Source organism: Ursus arctos, unplaced genomic scaffold (assembly GCF_023065955.2).
Source record: "Ursus arctos isolate Adak ecotype North America unplaced genomic scaffold, UrsArc2.0 scaffold_3, whole genome shotgun sequence".
Classification (NCBI taxonomy): domain Eukaryota; kingdom Metazoa; phylum Chordata; class Mammalia; order Carnivora; family Ursidae; genus Ursus; species Ursus arctos.
The window spans coordinates 75,762,063-75,781,935 of NW_026622985.1; positions in this window are offsets into that span (position 1 = coordinate 75,762,063).

Sequence of the window (19,873 nt, forward strand, 5' to 3'; positions counted from 1 at the left end):
GTATCTGACTTCTCCACTTTAAGCATCATTTATTGTATAATCTTCACCATTATGTTTGCTAGTTATTCAATTTCAATAAACACAGAAGTTGCCATATATTAAACTTGACATCCATGTTACGCCGGATAAAATTTGGTAAAACTATTTGATTTTAACATCTCTGATACCTCCCAATACAAGTCTGTGTACTAAAGAAATTGATAAGCCATTATCAATGACCTTTGAAAATACTACAAAAATTCAAAATTAAAGCTGCCCTTATGAAACTAGCTAAGTAGGAATAAATCTAGAAAGGAAAATGAGACCATGTAGTCCTGGGAGTCATAAAATATGGATATGTCAAAATTAAACTTCATTAGTAATGTTGGGGGGGGAAATGATTCAAGAAAAGCAAGCTGACTTTTTATAAAATAATTAGGTTTAGAAAGGCAGTAGAAATGTAAACCTGGACTTGCCTCTGAATTAGGAAGCTAACAAAAAAGAAACTAAATCAGTTTGTCTCTTACATCAAAAGTGAGGTTCCGTTAAATTAAAACGACAGTGACAGGAGAAAGCAGTACAAATTCTTGAGAAATAATGGAAATCAGAGTCCTAATATTGTCAAACCTGTGAACCAGGGTAGTAATAAATAAACACTTTAGATAGCCCTACATGGAGTTCTTGTTCTGCCATGGATATATATAACCTTATGGACCTTGGACAAGTTGCCTTTCTGATTCTGTTTCCTCATCTGTAAAATGAAAATAATTTCTATTTAATAAAGATGTAGTATACAGATAGTTAAGCCTACTTCAAAGTTGTAAGATTTACCAAGAAAGCATGTGTGAAATACCTGATACATAGTGGTTACTCAAATATGACTTGTTCATCATTGACCATCCTTGCCTATGGTCTCCTTGTCTTCCCTTTGCCTATGGTCAGCTTCCCTTAGCGGATCAAAAGCTGAGTTGAAATGTGTATTTTTACCCTTGTGCTATCTAAGCGTGATACTTCAAAAACTGTCTTTTGCATTTAGAACTATGTATTTCTCTAAATATATAGTGGTGAATTTGGTGCATGATTTCTTTGTTAGCAGAATTTCTACTTAGGCTATATATTATGCCACATGGACTGTATATGTCCCACCATGCCAAAATCACAAACATTTAAAAAACTATAAATCTAAAGACAGAATCATATTTGTTTCTAATATTATGTTTATAATATTACATATTTTATAAGATTATATTTTCTAATATTTTATTTGTTAATAAAAACTAAAGGCAGCAATTTTTATGCTAGAAGGCCAAGTTTAAAAAGCTTATAGACTATCCAACTATTTTGAAGATGGGAGAGAGAAACATGGAAGAGGGCTATGGGAAAAACCAGGCAGCATGGAAAGCTAGTTGAAGGGACCTCAGCTATGAGTTAACTACTGGGTTCCAATGATTTCACAATCTCTTGTGAGCCTAGACTATGTATTGTTTTAATTGCTTTTTTTTCTTTCAGGAAATATTAAATGTCTTATCTATTTCTAGGTGCAATTTCTGACTATTTGCCCCTGTTCTTTTGTGTTTAGAAATGATGATGGAAAATTATAACTACCATAGACTTTTTTTTTCCTCAAGCCCAAATCATTTAACTTTGACTCAAAATTTGAAATATGGTTATTGTGTCCACAAAATTGCAATCTAAGTTCTTATTTTCTACCCCTTCATTGTTATTTTTGCTTTTCTTTGGCCTTCTTCCAGCTCCCTATGCTTAAAATTTGGAAAATGTTACCATGAACATTACATTGGAAATATGACTTCCTTACTTTTATGAGCATGTGAACAAGCAATATTTGGGGTTTTCCCTTCTTCCGTGCATACAAGGAGTTTATTTTTCCATGTTCATCCTGAGACCAAGCAGTAGCAGCTTGATTTGTTTCAAAGTTTTAGCAAGTCTCTTCTTTCATTCTTGATAGCTTATCCTCTATTTGGCAGAACACAAGACATCTTTCTCTGTTTTCTTTGGCAAGTTATTTTCTTATCTCAAATTCTTTTTACCCAGTTTGAGAGATTGGATTTGGTCCAGGAAATAAGAAGGATTCTATTTCCCTTCCACTAAGTACCTTGAAGTTTATAAGCTAGGTTAAGAGGACTGTAAGGATTTGATCTTCATATGTGTATAAAATGCATATGCTGTAATAAAATGTCTATAAATATAAGAATAAGGCAATTCTTAAATTTAATTTCTTCCATTTCACTTTCCTTGACTCAGAATGTATTCTAACTACTTTTATTTTCTTCTTTCTTTGCTATGATCCTTTAAAGTCAAGTCCTCATTTTAACAGAAAACATTAGGCTGGCTTATTTATGGAAATGAGGACATAATTTCCAATGGATTCCCTGCCATTATCATTATACTTTGCAAATTTCTCCTTTGTTAATCCATTTTTCTTCTTCACAAATATCATTGTTTATATACTATTACAAGTCCTTTGAAACACCCTGTTCTCCTTGCTAATGTTAATAATTTAAAATGTGGTGACACCCATCATTGTAGAGGAATGTGGAGGTAGCCACACACAGGATCAATTGCATTCAGCAGCCTTTGTAGCCATAATTACCAGTACTGACTAGCTGCTTTACTTGACAGAACTGAGTTATAGAGACAGAACAACAGCCAACCTGGATACTGCAGGGGGGATGAATGTTACTTCTACCATGCAACCTCCAAGTGCCTTGGGTTTAAAATGTTCCCATTGTAAAATGTCTCTGTGTATGTTTATGTAAATGTTGCATACAGCAATGTTTAAGAGAGTTTGTCCTAGTACTTTCTCTCATTAAATGTTGAATGTTTTGTTTTTCATCAACTAAAATCTTAAAAAGCTAGCAAACTATTTTCCCTTCCCTCTTCCTTTTATTTTTATTTTTATTTTAGAGAGGGAGAGAGGGGGAGGGGCAGAGGCAGGGAGAATCTTAAGCAGGCTCCACACAGCAGGATGCGGGGCTCGATGAGATCATGACCTGAGCCAAAGTCAAAAGTCAGACACTAACTGACTGAGCCACCCAGACGCCCTTTTCTCTTCCTCTTAAATTCATTTTGAGTATAAGCCTCTCTGGGGCTTACTTTTTAAGAAATAGATAGCTTATTTACAATTTGTTCTAATTTATTATTGATGTTAGTAGAAAATTGAATTCTTATTCACGCTAGTGAGTTAGAGTGATAGTCACTACCACTACAAGGCATAATCTCCAGACACCTAATACATATCTTTATTGAAGAAATTATTTAAACAGCTAAGTATGTTATAGTTCCCAGGGTACTGCTTACTGGTTTTTTCCACTGCTGCTCTTTAATGTTAATGAATATTCAATGGCTCTCATTTTAATTATTTCAGTTAAGAGGGGAAAAACATTGGCTCCTTTATTATAATGTGCTCAATGTCAATCTACCTTGATTGAATTGGTAGGCGTCTTGGATACTTGTGATGATTTGAAGATGCCATGTACCCCCATCACCTCACTAAAGTTTCAGGGTGAAGGATATAGTCTTCTCTAGCATGTAATGTGTTGTTGTTACATTGATCAGGTTTATTTGATTTTCTATTTCAATAGTTTTTGTGTTTTGATTGTGCTTTTCTACTTAAGGCTTAGTAATTCATAGTTCTTTTCCCATTTCAGAGTTGAAATCTAGGCTTCTTGTTTTTTTATTGAGATATAATTGACATGTAACATTATATTAGTTTCAGGTATACAAGGTAATGATTTGGTATTTGAATATATTCCAAAATGCATATAACTTTCTAAAATCAATTTTTAGTTTTATAACAGTGATACATGCACATAATTAAAAAAAAAACAATACTACGAAGTTTGTAACAACAAAAAACAGAATCTCCATGCTTCCTTTTCTATCCCCATCTACCCTCCTCAGAGACATCTACTTTGTTTCTTCTGGTTTTTACATATGTATTTATAAATAATATGCTAAGCTGCTATGTACTGATTGATCAAAGTATTATTTATTAACTTTCTATTATAAATGGTGAGGATTTATCCCTTAAACTACCACTCCCACTTTTCTTTCCCCACATAGTTACAGGACAACCTGTGTTTAAATCATTATCACACAGAACAATGTGTGTTAGTCTCTAGTAAGTTAAGTATTACACTACGGTTATATTTACATTCTTGGGGGGGTTTTTTCCCCTCAATGATTTCCTCAAATTTTCTTTTAATTTTTTCATTTTTTCCATATTCTTTAACAACTATAAAATCCCTCCCCATACTATTTTCCAGGTAATCACATGTATCAGGAATCTATTAGATGTACTCATGTTGTTGTTTTTGTTTTTAATCAGAGACCTCTCTCCCGGAACCCTCCCCCATCCTTTGTTAATCTAGTCTATTGCTCTCTTGACTACATGGCTGTTATCTGGGATTTTCCTTCAACCCTTTTATGTCTTGGGCCCTCCGTTTCTGGATCCTATGTTATCTACGTTGGTTTATTCCCTCATTTTGGTAGGGTATATCCATTAGTGGCTTTCCTAGAAAAAATTGTAGAAAGTAAAATTATTGACACTTGGCATATCAGATAGTCTTATTCTAATCTCACCCTTGGTTGATAGTTTAACAGGGTATAGACTTCAGACTGAAAATCAGTTTTCTTCAGAATTCGAAGGTGTTATTCCATTGATTTCTAATTTTTAACATTGCTTTCGAAATATGGTGATGTTATTCTGATTCTGATCCTTTGTGTGACTTTTTATTATCTCTAGAAGTTCTTAGGATCTTTTCTTTGCTCATGGAATTTGATTATATATCATAGTGACATTTTTTATATATATACAGTCTTTGTACTGATATTCCAAAGTCCTTTTCCATCTAAAAACTCATGGTCTTTGGTACTGAAAATTTTTGTTATGTTACTTTCTCCTCATTTTCTCCACTCAGTTTTTCTCTTCTCTTTCCAGAATGCCTGTTGGTCAAATGTTAGACCTCCTGATGTATTCTTTACACAACTAAAAACTACACATAAGTTTCACTCTGGAATTGCTCCAGTGAACTCTCACCTGTCATCATGTCTAGACACAGACACTGTAAATCCACTGCTAATATTGGGAACAAGAAACTAGAATCTCTTCTAGGTTTCTAAAAGCTGAATATTTCTTTTCTTTCTTTCTTTTTTTAAAGCTGTATATTTCTTCTGCCACCTTTGCCAGAGTGGATTCTTGCACCACCCACTTCTTTCTGCTTTGAAATCACAGTTGCACATGGGTTTGTCTGTTTAGAGAAAAGCCACACACCTGTGCCATAGTGGCAAAACAGCCTGAGATTTCAGGTTCAACTTTAGGGATCTACAGATTCAAAAGGTCAGACATTCCCTGAACGTAGGAGGAATCTTTATAGGCACTCAGCAAGTTGATTCAGTTGGGGAGAAGGCAGCAATCGACAGTCAAAACTTTAGGACCCTGGATGTCTAGAGAAGACATCTTTTTAAGGACAAAACAGTAATATTAAATACTAAATACAACTAGTATTTGCTTGCCAGTTTTATGAAGGTGATAGCATTTGTATATATTACATGCATATCACACACATAAACAATTATAAAATTGTCTCTAGGAAGTAAGCAGTCCTTTTCATTCCTATTTTATTTTTTTGTTTTTAATAAGGATTAGCAGTGTTACCCCCCCTCCCCGCCCCGCCCCATGTCAACTAGGTTTGTCCTTGGAAAGTTAGTAATGGCTGAATGGATTGGTACTCTAAGATTATACACTTTGATGACATTTGTCTATGAATAGCTGCTTTGCCAGTCCATTAAAGAAAATTGTTGTCTGTTATTTTAATATATCATAATATGCTGTCAAAGCCAGTGACATACAAATTTTCTATCTGGTAAATATAATTAGTTTGTAAATGTCTGTCTCCTCCATTATTAGCCTGAAGGTTCTGTCTTATTCATCTTGATATTTTCTTATTCTTAATATTGAACCTATACAGTATGAAATGTATATTCCTAGATCAAATGATCACCTCTGATTCAAGGAACAATATATGAATATTTCTCATAAGGTACAAAGATAGTTCTACATGCTCTGAAATCAAGATAAGAAAACTTACTGACTTGTCCAAACTTTTCCACACAATACGAATCATGTAGTATTCAAAGTGTACCCGGAAAGAAAATACAAGACACAGAAATCTGCACACAACCTACTGGGAGTGGGGAGAGGGGTTGTAACTTACAACAATAGACATGGATGGCTCTCACTATAGGTGGCCCAGCAAATGAATTCAAGTCCAGAGCATGAAGTGATTTTTTTTTTTTTCCTGAGCAGTATCCAGTGGCCTAATTCAGAAGAAATGTCGGATCTGTTGTTAGGTATTTCTAGGAATAATAGCTTTTAGCATGAATCAGTTGCCAGAATAAGTAAATCAGGGCCTGACTTGGTCTGGGAAAGCAACTCTGAAAGCAAGTCCAGTACCCAGGTATATTAAAAACTGGAGTAAGAGCAAGGAACAGGACAAAAAGTCAGTAGACCGGCCATCTCTAGGGAGTGGGTGAGATGGAGCAGTTCTCAAATTGTGGTTCCCCCAATCAGGGGTAATAGAATCACCTGAGAACTTGTTAGAAATTCCCATTCTTGAATTAGAAACTGAATCAGAAACAATAGGGACAGAACTCATCAGTCTATATTTTAAAAAGTCCTCCTGGTGATTATGATGGACTGACCTTCAAGAGGACATGTAGGGGTTAAATTTACTACTACCAACAACTACCTTCCTCCCCCTCCCCCAGCATATAAGGTATATAGCATTCCATACACTGTATCTGAATCCCATTCCTTTTTGGGGAGGGAACAATAAAAACCACTGGGGTTTATTCTTGTCAGTTTAAGGCCTAGATAATATAGTATTTGTAGGCGCAACATCTTCCTTGTTTACATCTGGCAAAACAGCTGCTAGGGCAAATGTATTAGCTATTCTAATCTGAGTTCTGGTTCAACTAGCCATGTAAAGTCACTCAACTTCTGCATGCTTCCATTTCTGATTTCTGAAATGAAAAGAATGAATTAATGATTGCTAAGGTCCCTTACAGCTTAAAATTATATAATCAATCCCATATTTTTTAATTGAAAAGACATCCAGCATTTTAAAAAGATGGGTAAAAAGGCAGTGCATAAGAGAATATAAGCAATGCTATTTTTTGCATTATTACAAATGCCCTTTGGTGGTATAAAAATGAATGTATAAGCTTTATGATAAGCCCACCTCTATTGCAAGAGGGGCTGATAAGAATTTCAATCCCCTGAGCATAAAAATCCTACTTCTAATTACCACAGCAGAAAGGAATGGGTAATTGGTGACTATGGTTTCATGGAAATGTCACTCTAATATGTATCATTTATATTCAAAACTAGATTATACAAAACCTGATAATTGCTAAATCAGTCATGTGTCTCAATTTTCCATGGCTGGGAGTTAATATTATTAGTGTTTTTTTTTTTAATAGATGAGAAAAAACATTGAACACTCAAGAATTTAGCCAGAGTCAATGGTTATATTAGAATAAGTTCCTTATTCCTCGTTTGGAAATCATTCAGCTCAAATCCTTGTGTTAGAGGTGAAAGGGACCTTAGTAATTATATAGTTCAAACTACTCATTCATCTATGCCTAAAAATGATAAAAAGCAAAAAAGTATAAGAGAATATGTGGATATATTTGGTTTGCTACATAGCAACAGCTGTTGATTAAATATATCTAAAAATTCCATTGAGAGGCAGCATAATACAATGAAAATAAGATAGACATTACAATCAGTTAGACCTCTATTGAAGACCAGCTCTGCAGTGGTCGAATTAACTTCACTGTACCTCATTTTTCTCATCTGTAAAATGGAGATAATACCCATCCTGTGGGATTGCTGTAGGGAGTAAAATTGAAATTATGTATATAACAGCACATCTACAAACCTGACCCTCAATTGTTGCTCAGTAAATGGTAGCTATTACTACTAAATAGAACTAAGGGGTAAGCACCTCCCACAAAAAAAGATTTTCAAGAATGTTAATCAAACTACTCAGTCATATTTATATGTACTTTATACATATAAAGACGTGTAACCCGAAAACCCTATAGCGTGTAGATCAAGTTTTAAAACATTTCCCTGCTGTTTTCTTAATTCTTAGGTTTCACATCCAAGAAAAATATTTTGCCATCTCATCAATAAGTACAAATTTGCCATTGTTTTAAGATTGAATCCTTAAATCTTAATATTGGATTACTAATTATATCTTATTGTTTTTTTTAAAAATATTTTATTTATTAGACAGAGAGAGAGAAAGAGAGATCATAAACAGGGGGGAGGGGTAGAGGGAGAAGCAGACTCCCCACTGAGCAGGGAGTCCACTGTAGGACTCAATCCCAGGACCCTGGGATCATGACCTGAGCCAAAGGCAGACGCTTAACCAACTGAGCCACCCAGGCGCCCCTTATCTTATTATTTAAATCATTACTGTCTTTCTCCAGAATCTATATATCCTTCTCTAGAAGTTAAAAAAAATCCCAATAATTAGTGTTTGTATTAGACTGGGTTCCCTAGAAGCAGAGCCTGAGATAGGGATTCAGGCACACATGATTTCTGGAGGGACTGTTCTTCAGGAAGCAGTCAGTAATGGAATGAAGGAAGCTGCAAGGGGGAGGAGAAATAGCTAGGAGAATGACATCTCAGATGAGGTCTGGCCTTAGGCTGATCCAGGGGCTGAGGCTCAGAAGCATAAATTACTGCACAGAAATGTCACCTTGAGGCCGAGAGGCTCAGCCTTTTGAGTGTCACACATTACATGCCCAGCCATTGGCTTTGGGAGGAGGGAGCAGCTTGGGTGGTGATGCCCACTAGCCAAAAGCAATATCAGGTCTCTGGAGAAGGGGAGCAACTGTGAGCCCTTAGCAGGCAGCACTTTCAACCCTGGGAGCTGGGTGCCTGGACTGGAGAAGGAGACAGGGGAAGTACAACAACAGTATAGTTCCTTCCTGGAAGGTTTCTGAATCCGATTTTTCCTTTGCACTCGCAGCATCCTGAACAATAATTTCTAGATTTCTGCGCACTGAAATCTAGTTCATGCTCTATAGCCAAGTCGTGGGCCCTGGCACCCAGAGGAGACACTTTTTGCTAATTCCTACAAAAGCCCTGAGTAGACTAGTGACAGCCCTTGGAGCATAAGCTGCAAGTGAAGGGCCTCAGCACCTACTGCTCAGCAGGGTCAGGAAGGCAATACTGACAAAAGTTTAAGGAAAAAATAATAGCTGGATACGAATTTTCCTTTCCTCAAAGCCCAATAATTGTTTTTCTCTGTTTGGTCATCACTTAATCTTGATTTCAATCCTTATCAGTGAAAATCATGTCTTAGTCTCTAAAGCATCTGGAGGCTTATATTTTGTTCGGGTTTAGACTCTTGCCTTTGGCTCTGACTCTAGGCTACTAGGAGACTTCAGAGAAACTTTGGCAATCAAAAACCTGCAGAGGGGCGCGCCTGGGTGGCTCAGTCGGTTAAGCGTCTGCCTTCGGCTCAGGTCATGATCTTTGGGTCCTGGGTTTGAGGCCCCCCCCCCCCCCCCCCCCCCCCCCCCCCCCCCCCGGTGTTGCACTCTCTGCTCAGCGGGGAGTCTGCTTCTCCCTCTCCCTCTACTCCTCCCCACCCCCTGCTCATGCTCTCTCTCTCACTCTCAAGTAAATTAAAAAAAAACAAAAAACAAAACCTTGTAGAGATGCTTATATCAGTCATGGCCCAACTAAGGAATCATAAATGAAGTATTTAAGACAGAATGAATTTTAACCCAGGATATTGTTTTCACAGGTGCTAGGAATGCTGAAAACCAAATAGGGGACAGTAGAAACAGAGATTAGCAGAAAGAGAAAGTCACTAGCATTTTGAGGCTAGAAGGACGAAGGAAGAAGGAGGAACCAGAGATACCTAGGGTAGCTTGATCCTCAGGTGGCCTATTTAGTGGACGTTCTCTACTGTCAGAGAGGCCATCTCAGGAAAAAAACGGGAGAAATTTCTTGACTTCTCCCTTTCTTCTGTCCTCCAGTCCTGAAAGGGCTTCTCATCAGTTGGAAATCAGCTGATTTGGAAGCTGGGAATTGTACTAGGAGTCACCCCCTTACAATAAAGAACAGAGCAGAGGAAGGGTGAGAAATTGGTTTGATAGCAAATTCTCAAGGACAGGTATGATATTATTTGCTAAAATAACCTTAGAAGGTTATATGTAGACTTCTAAGTTCCCAGTCCCTGTGTCTCCTTCAGAGATAGCAGGATATATTTCCAAATTCATTTTCTCTTGACTGGACTTTTCTCACTCAGAGTTTCTGCTCATTACTAGTTTTTAAATCATCTACCGATAATCGGATTCCACATATTATCTTTACTTTCCAATATTTTCTATAATAGATACGTGTTCTTTTGCAACAGCTAACATCCATAATGCCAAGTAGTGGTAGCCACGCTTATATTTTGTGGCCTTGCCCTTAGAAAGTCAAATCTAAGGTCTAAGACCCTCCTGAACATAGAAAAGTGGACCAGGACTGAAAACCTAGTCTCAGCTGGGCCAATTGAATTTGTTTCCTGAGATCTGGAAATCATATGTGCTAGATGTTAGTGCATGCTAATTCCATAAACTGAGGACGTATAAATGCAAGGAGTATGTGGTGGCCATTTTCTACTGTGTGCATGAAAGAAGAGAAAGCAATTTGCAAAGAGAAGTCAGAATGAAGCAGAATGAGGCAAAGATGGGCACTCATGTGATCCCCCTAGAGAGGGAGATCCAAGGAAGGGTACCCTGCATGCCTGCTAATGGTCCAGTTCCTAGTTGAGATGCAGTATGACTTCCCGCTCTTGGATACTGAGACATACTCCATTATCCTATATAAATTCCTCTTTTTTGCCTTATTCCAGGGACGGGAGAGTTTCTCTTACCTGCAACTAAGAGATCCTTGCCTATGCTAACATTTTAACTAATTTAAATAAGTAATTGAAAAATTAAGTTACATATTTTCTTTCTCATATTTCCTTTTCTTCCCCTTCAAGATAGGAAGATATACACAGTGGAATACTGGAACTTTTTTTTCATCTGGATACTCTTCACGCTGAAGCTATTGTATGTTTATGTTACATTCAGTTAGACTGGGACTTCGAACCGATGAAAGAGGAAAGCTCTAATAAGCATCAAAACTGACTTGGTGTGTTGTTGATTCAGTTCCTACATAATGATGGTATCTACATGCATACACATTATAATGTTCTGACACACATAAGGAGAATGTGTCACCCTGTCACAGTTTCCTGTTCTAATGAAGGTTCACACCACATCCCAATCTTCCCGAGGCTCTCCAAGCACGACTGGATTCACTGGGCCATAAGAGACAATTGGCAGGGCACTTTACCTCAGGCTGAACTTACTGGAGAACCTTCTCTTACTCCTGGCTCCACTCCAAAATAGCAGTTTGCAAACATTGGATAAATAAATTGAAATAAGGCACTCAATTATATCTACTGACATAACCACCCAAAGAGGTCCACCAAGCCTCCTTTTCTACTGGGAAGACATGTTAGGAAGGGCAACATGCCCTCCATTTTGAAGAAGATATTTTTACATGTCCTCCTGAAACGTCCCTATAGTGTCAGACTTCTGCATTTGGTGGCATTCATTTCCCCATCACATTCATTTATGTGACCAAGGCACCTAGATACTTGCAACCTCTGATCTACAGGTCAGTTCAGTGTGATATTGTTATATGTAGTGAACCAACACGATATCAAGTGGAATGGGAACATGGTCCAGGAGATCTGACCTATGCTTGAGAAGTGAGCTGATCTGGGAGCCTCACAGTATCCTTCCAATAAATTCCCCTTTGCTTTACTTATTCAGGGTCAGTTTCTGTTGCTGGAACTGGAAACCCTAGGTGATTCTAAAATTTCTACCATAGAGCTGGTTGCAGGTAACATATCATCAGCGAAGGTGGGTTATCTGGAATTGGTCAGTTATCTGGCTGTGAGGGGTAAGGGACAGTGAAACTGTCATTCACATTCTAAGTTGGGAAATTAGCAATGAAACAGCATGACATTATTGCCTATGGTTATTACAATCTAAAATTTATTGGGATTCCAGGAAGCTCTAGGGCAGGGGTCAGCAAACTATAGCTAGGGCTCAATCTGGCCTGCTGCCTATTTTTATAAACAAAGCTTTATTGGAACATAGCCATGCTCATTCTTTAAGTATTGTCTATGACTGCTTTCATGCTACAATAGCAGAACTGAGCAGCTGCAACAGAAACATGTATAACCCACAAAGCCTCAGATTTTACTATCTGGCCAAGCACAGAAAGTTTGTTAACCTTTGATAGGTAATTAAGTATTTTTTTTGCCATCGAATAATAAAGGTATAAAGAATTCAATAACCGTGAGATAGCACTGAATAAATTAACCAGTGAGAATGACAAGCTCTAGTCTATAAATTCCTGCCTGAGAGCACAGCCTGATACTTGGGACATTCTGTGATAATCCTGAAAAAACATCTATCTTGGACTGATAGGACTACAGGACTGAGAGAGCCAGAAGTGAAGTTCATAATTTTATCCAGGGTTGCTGAACTAATGACTTATGGATTAGAGTATCTTAAATACTTTGCAATGAGATAGGGATAACCATTAAAATTACTCATAACAAAGAAACTCACTGCCTATTTCATTGTAAATTCTTATAAGAATCATTGAACTTAGGATGTTACACTTTTTTGTCTTTTTTATAATATAGACATTTCGAATTCTATCCTTCAAATGACAACAGAGGTAACTCAGTACACATTGTGTCTGGCATCTCTGTGCTCAGGGAAACAGCATTTTGCCCTTCCTAAAGCCTTCCACCTGCTATACTCTACATTTCTCTGTAACCTTGCTCTATCAGTGATTCACCTTCTTTCCTGTATTTTAATTATTTTCTTCTTCATTGGCTTTCTCCAATCAATATGTAAATATGCTCAAATATCTCTCAAATTACAATTAAAACTACTCTGATTGTTTATGTACGATCCTGTATCTCTCCTCTTCACAGTCAAACTTCTAAAAAGAGTCATGTTCATTCACTGTCCCCATTTTTTCCTTTCTCTTTCACTCATCAAGCAATGTGAGCTTGTTTCTACCCCTAAATTCCAGTGACTAAGTTCACCAATGACTTAGTAACTACTAAATCCCCCCAGAATTAATTACTTATGTGACATATTGGTAGAATTTGACATTTTCTCTTCTTTGCAGGCTCTCCACCACCAGTCAATACATTATCTATTGCTCCCACTAGTATGATGACTCACTCTATTTTCTCTGCGGGCTCTGCATCTTAAAAATATTGATCCACCCAGAGTTCTATCATTTTGCTTCTTTTCTTTGGCCTTGATATCATAGGAGTCCTAACAAGATCTGGTGAATAGATTAATTCTGATTTGTTAATCCTGTTTGTCAGAATAACATAAGCAAACATTTACTGAGCCAGACACCTCATTGAGTGCTTTAGATACATTCTCATTTAATTCTTTCTTGGCTTACGGGAAATATTTTTAATATTTCTTTTCAAATTTAGACGACTTGCACAGTGAGAGAAAAATCTATTCAAAGCTGGTTATTTTGACACATGACCTACACCCTTAACAGTGACACTATTAACGTCCATGGCTTTTTACTGTGATCTTTGTGATCCCCATATATCTCTCCAGACTTCTCTCCTGAGCCCCAGATCTGTAGCTTCAAGTGATAAGCTCCTCCAGGTCATCATGCACAAATCTGCACTCATAATCTTTGTTCCAAATCATTCCTCTTCAGGTGCTTCCTACCCTAGTGAACAGCACCGCCATCTACTCTTTCCCAATCAGAAACTTCAAAACCATCGGGTTCTCCCATCACTCCCAGTGTCCCTGTCCTCTCAACTCCAGTCACCAGATCGGGTCAATTTTACCTCTTTCAAGCTCTCTACCAATCACCTCTTTCATCTCTTCTGCTTGTGCCCCAAATCAGGCCATCCTTGACTGCCTTAATAGCCTCCCTGTTTTTACTCTTGATGCCCTGCCCCCAATTCATCGCGCACCTTATTGCCAGCAAGCAGATGAGAAGCTCATCATGTTACCCTCCCCACTAGAAATTCTTCAGAGGTTCCTCATTGCTTACAGGGTAAGATTTAAGTTCCTTACTTGGATGTATAAGGCCCTTCAGTATCTCTCCCTTCCCACCGATTCAGCCTCATGCTCTGCTAGCTCCCCCTTCCTCACCCCTCATACTTCATGCCCCATCAGTACTTACAGTTGCCTAAACAGGCCGCATTTCTTACACCGTATTCCCTCTGCTTGGAATGTCCTCTCTCCTGTTTTCTTGTTTGTCTGTGTGGCAAGCTTTCCTTCAACAACCAGGTCAAGTATTTACCACTTTTGTGAAGTCTTTACTGAATTTCCTAGGGGAGGTGCCCCTTTCTCCTCTGTGCCCACATTGCAACTTGCATGCAATTCCTACAGCTTAGAATGAATTAAACGTGTCTGTACTTACTTGTTTCCTCATGTGATTCTAAAGAGATGGATCCTGTATTTTTACATGCATATGTAGATTTTTCTTACACATGATCTCCTACTGCCTGGCACAGATTCTCAATATATTTGTTGAGTAACAATTAAAGAAACATAAAAGGGAAGGGGAGAAAAGAAAGCAAGGAAGAGATAAACAAAAGGAGGACTTTTCAGAGTTCAAAGAAAAGACTCCAGATTCCTTGTACTTCTCTATCTCCTTTTCTTTTAAATAATCTTGGCCCTCCCAGTGTTAAATAGCTGAGTCATGATTAAGACTTCTGTTCTCACCCATTTGGATGTAAATACTGTCGCCACCCTCTGCAGCCAGGTAGGTTCCTTCAAAATTTTCCTTTCTCTATTGGAAGATCTTTTGCCATACCAGCTTCTCCAATCTTACTTCCTTTCCGTGGACACTCCTGATGCATAACAATTTCATAAACAAAGAAAGCAAACCTTTCTTTTGAAAGTGTCAATGACTCTTAATGACAAAAACACATTCAATAATAGTACTGGATTGACCAGAAATCATACATTATATTTAAATAATTTGTCTGAATATATTTCTACTGCAAAAAAATGCAACATCCAAGACTTAGAAGCTAATCGTTTTGAACATTTTATTCATCATTAAAGATATATATTAATAAAAAAACTTGTCAATTTCTCAAGGAAATTTTTACATGTTATTTCCTTTGAATTAACAAAGCTACAAGTGATAAATAAAGAAAATGAGTTGTCACTCTGAAGGTGAACAAAGATGATAACCAAGTGGTGATGTTGCCTGTAGAGAACAACGTTCTTGCTTTCTGACAATTATCATATGGTTTCACCCATAGGTGGAAAACAAGCAACAGCACGGAGGACCATAGAGGAAGGGAGAGAAAACTGAGAGGGAGAAAATCAGAGAGGGAGACGAACCATGAGAGACTATGGACCCTGGGAAACAAACTGAGGGTTTCAGAGGGGAGGAGGTGGGGGGATTGGGTAACAGGGGGATGGCTATTAAGGAGGGCACGTGTTGTGATGAGCAGTGGGTGTTATATGCAACTAATGAATCATTGAACCCTACGTCAAAAAACTAATGGCGTACTATACAGTGACAAACTGAACATAATAAAAAAAAATAAAATAAGTAAAAAGCAGGATTCACAGTAAAAAAAAAAATGTTCTTGCTTTCTAAGCAAGTTGGGGTAGGCGTAGGGAAGAGAGACCAGGTCGGTATAGGTAAAGAGAGAAATTGACAGTATACAATTGTCAGGGATGCAATATGTTGGGCATTTTTGCAAGTCAAGTGTTTAAAACATAATCGTTAGTTGGAGAAATACCTGCTCTTATTGGATATCTGTTAATTCTATAGGAAACATGGTAAAAAAGGGACTTATGGTCTCTTTTTCTAATATTTTGCCCTTAATTCCCTTCTTAGTTTTCATAAATTTCTCAGAAGTAGTATCTGCTAATGAAATAGTTTGTCTTTTCAAAATTAATCCATTAGATGACAAATATTTATGTATATAGAAGAAAACATAACTTTTCAATATTGAAATGATCAAAAACTAAGACTTGAAGGAACAACTGCTTTTGCAGTCCCTCTTTCTGTAGTCAGCATTTCTTCAGCGAACGCACTACCAAAATAGTGCAGGTCTTTATCTCAGTCTTCATATTTATTTAAACCAAGGCTACAAGTGAAGCAAACAATATGCTCTTCCTGCTTCCTTAGTGTAACAAAACTGTCCCAAGGAGTTTATTCTCTGGATATGTTCTCACTCTCTCCTGTTAGTTCAGGTCTCATTTTTTATCATTCTACTCTTCCTTTAGCTGTTTTAATTTCCTTCCGAAGATATGCTTTCCAAGGCCAACTCCTGATATTTCTCTCATTTGCCCGTTGCTGTTGTCCATGACATTACTTACTCTTTTTCGATAAATAGGTTCTTAAGTTTCCCACTCTCCAGCTTCTGTTCCTATAGTTCCTGATTCATGGTGTCTACTAAATTTGGATTACTAATAACTTATATTCTGTTCTGAAGGACATTATGTTCATATCTTTCTTATTACAAAAAGGTTCCAATTGCAGTTGCTACAGAACTCTTTGTATTACAAGAAGGCTTTTCTTTTTGTCATCGACAATAGTTGCCTTCTGTTCTCTTCATTTTCAAAGCATATGAGTCTGTCCTTAATTAGAAATATAGAACATCAGTACTCCAAAACCACCTCAGGCAGCATAAACCATAATTTTTTGCTATTCAGCTACCCTCAAAGCCAGTAAGAAATGTGAGATTTAGAAAAGTTTTCAATGAAATGCTCCCCATTGAAACCCCTAGGTAACCTAACTTTTATTTTTGTACTAAATTAGATCCCTGGAAGGCTACATAGGTGTACCACATTAACTTAAACCTCTTGTGGGAGCAGAATGTACTAAGTTAACTTTCAAATGCACTAAGTTATAGTTTAAAAACTTTTGGCTTCAATAGAAGATTGTAATAAGAAAAAAATTCACTTTTATATTGAGTATAAAATTACTGTTTGGGATATTTTTCTTAGTAATATGAGTTAATAGGCTCTCTATAAAAGTGCTTACTGAGAAATTTCTTTTGGAATTTAGTTGTAGGGAATAGGCTCTCCGGAAGTGTTGACATCATTGCTCTTTTCTGATAAGAGCTGTAAAATAATGTATTTCTACTCCACCCCCAAACGCCCTACCTGCCCCACCTCAGCCTAGTAGGATAATCAGAGGAAAGTTTGACGCTCAATCACGTGAATTATTAGTGTCTTAAAAATTTCTGACATTTGCATGATACCTTCCGATGTTTGCCATCTCCTTACCCTCCCATAAAATTTGTATTCTCACTTGAATCAGATCTCCTTTTTTTTTGTTTTAACAAATGTATTTTTTCTTTTTAAGATTTTATTTATTTATTTGACAGAGAAGCAGAGAGAGAGGGAACAGAAGCAGAGAGAGGGAACACAAGCAGGGGGAGTGTGAGAAGGAGAAGCAGGCTTCCCGCCAAGCAGGAAGCCCAATGCGCGCAGGATCCTGGGATCATGACCTGAGCAGAAGGCAGACGCTTAACAATGGAGCCACCCAGGCACCCTATAACAAATGTATTTTAAAAGAATTCTTGGGTTTCGTGTGCTAGCTATATTTTTAATTCACATTAAAATAAATATTAAGCTATTAAAATAAAAAGTTATTATACACATCATGCTTAAAATCATCTCACATACTACCTGCGGTATAATTATCATCCATTGGAAAACACTGAACCGTGTTAACTTTTAGGATTGACTTATTTTGGTTCTGGTTTTCCACTTAATAACTTTATTGTATATATCTTTTGTTGCCTCAAGATAACTTGCTCAAAGGGACTCAACTACAGGTAGTAGAATTCTAAGTGCAACAAGCTCATGCAAAAAAAAAAAAAAAAGAAAAAACAAAAACAAAGATTGGGTTTATTTGTTCTCATAACTGAAAAGACCAAGATAGACTTCTTAAGGCTTAGCTAGATCAAGGGCTCATTGATGTCAGTAGGTCCCAACCCTTCATTCTCCACATTTCAACTTAATCTACATATCCACAATTCCTGGGCAGGTTCTGTCCATGTGCTGGCTTCCTGTAGCTTCAGGACTTGGCACCGACCAGCTTAGCAATTTGAAGAAAAGCTAGACTGCTCTTTTCCCACATCTGAGCAGAAGTGTTCAGTCTCGCTCTCATTGCCCCTGGAGTCAGGTGCTAGTTACTTAGCACGGCGGCATACAGAGTGCAGTTTTCTCACTGGTTAAGTTTGGATCATGCACCTAGGGGAGATGGGCCATTCTACCCACACCATACACGCTTGTAGAAAGGTAGATAGTTTCTAAAGTAAAAGAGGGGTGTGGTAAAAGAGCTGGTATGGACTCAATGTTTGTGTTGGCTCATCCCAGGAAAACCTTTGGAGCTAAAATGGCCCTTTCGAATATTCCCATGATGATGTCAATTGGTCACTGGATGAAAGACAGCACAAAAGGGGCATTATCTTGGGTGAGGTGACTGTCTATGGTTGGGGCAATCCTTGTAGAGGCTGACAGCGGAAAGCTGCCTGCCAGTAGCCCTTCCAGGAGCTGGGGTAACAGGTCCTCCTGGGAGGAGCTGAGTGGCTTGTCACAATGTCCACCACAGTTAACCATCTCATGCAAAAGGTTCCAAGATGCAAACATCTGTCTGCCTCACAGTTTGTATAGTCCTTTTGCAAAAAATCTCATGGAGTATTTTAGCTACTTCTAAACCATAAGGGAAAGAGATTTGAAGGAAAAAAAGTGAACATTTACTAATATAAGGTAAAATGTGATAGGCAGATTTTTGGATTTCATAGACCAATGAAATTGCCCTTAAAAACTGCGATGTCAAACATCAGGTTACCAGCTTTTATATTTACCAAATAAGAATTTTTTTTACATTGTCATTAAAGAAACAGGTTATTTTAAACTAAAAGTTAGGATGGATACAAAAGTTAGGATGGACACAGCAGCATCTGTGTCCTCGACCCACTAGACGCCAGTAGCATACTCCATTGTGACAGTCAAAAATATGCCCAGACAGAATAAAGGACAACTTATGATTAAATAAATCTACCTTCAAAAAATGTACTGCCTTGCTATTTATTTTACCATGGACAGGAGAAAAATATGTCACCAATAGTGTGACTGTGAACTGGCATTTAGGAATCATTACCATACGTGCAATTAAAAAGAAAACGAAAACAGAAACAAAACCCAAACAACCTACTGAGGAAGTTCCCGTAGGATACCAGAGAACACTTTGTAAGAAAGGTGACGGTAAATCCGGACAGTTCTTGAAAGCTAGGTAGCAGAATGAGTCAGGGAAAAGGTTTCAGGTTAAGTGAAGAATGTAGGCAAAGACATGGAGATTGAATAGAGTAGGTGTAATGAAATGAAGTAATTCTGCTCAGGAGGGACATTACTCATACAGAAGAGTGTTGAGCAATGAAACCAAAGTATGTTGGGACTTGATTATACAGGAAGCAATAGAGAAATATTAGAGGTTTTTGAGCTAGGAATTTACACGATTAGGTTTGTGTTTTAAGAAAAATAACTTATTAGTAAATAGGTTTTGTTCATGAAATATGCTTAAAATGGATTATATGGTAGAGATTCTGAGTCTCGGTATAAAGAGCTATTATTGTAGTCTGTGAAAGGTAAAAGGAAGACACAGAGTAGGAATGTGGCATCGAGAATATTAAGGAGGAAATGGATGTGGTAAATAGAATAGGAATAGAATCGACAACATTTGGCCATGTATTGAACATAA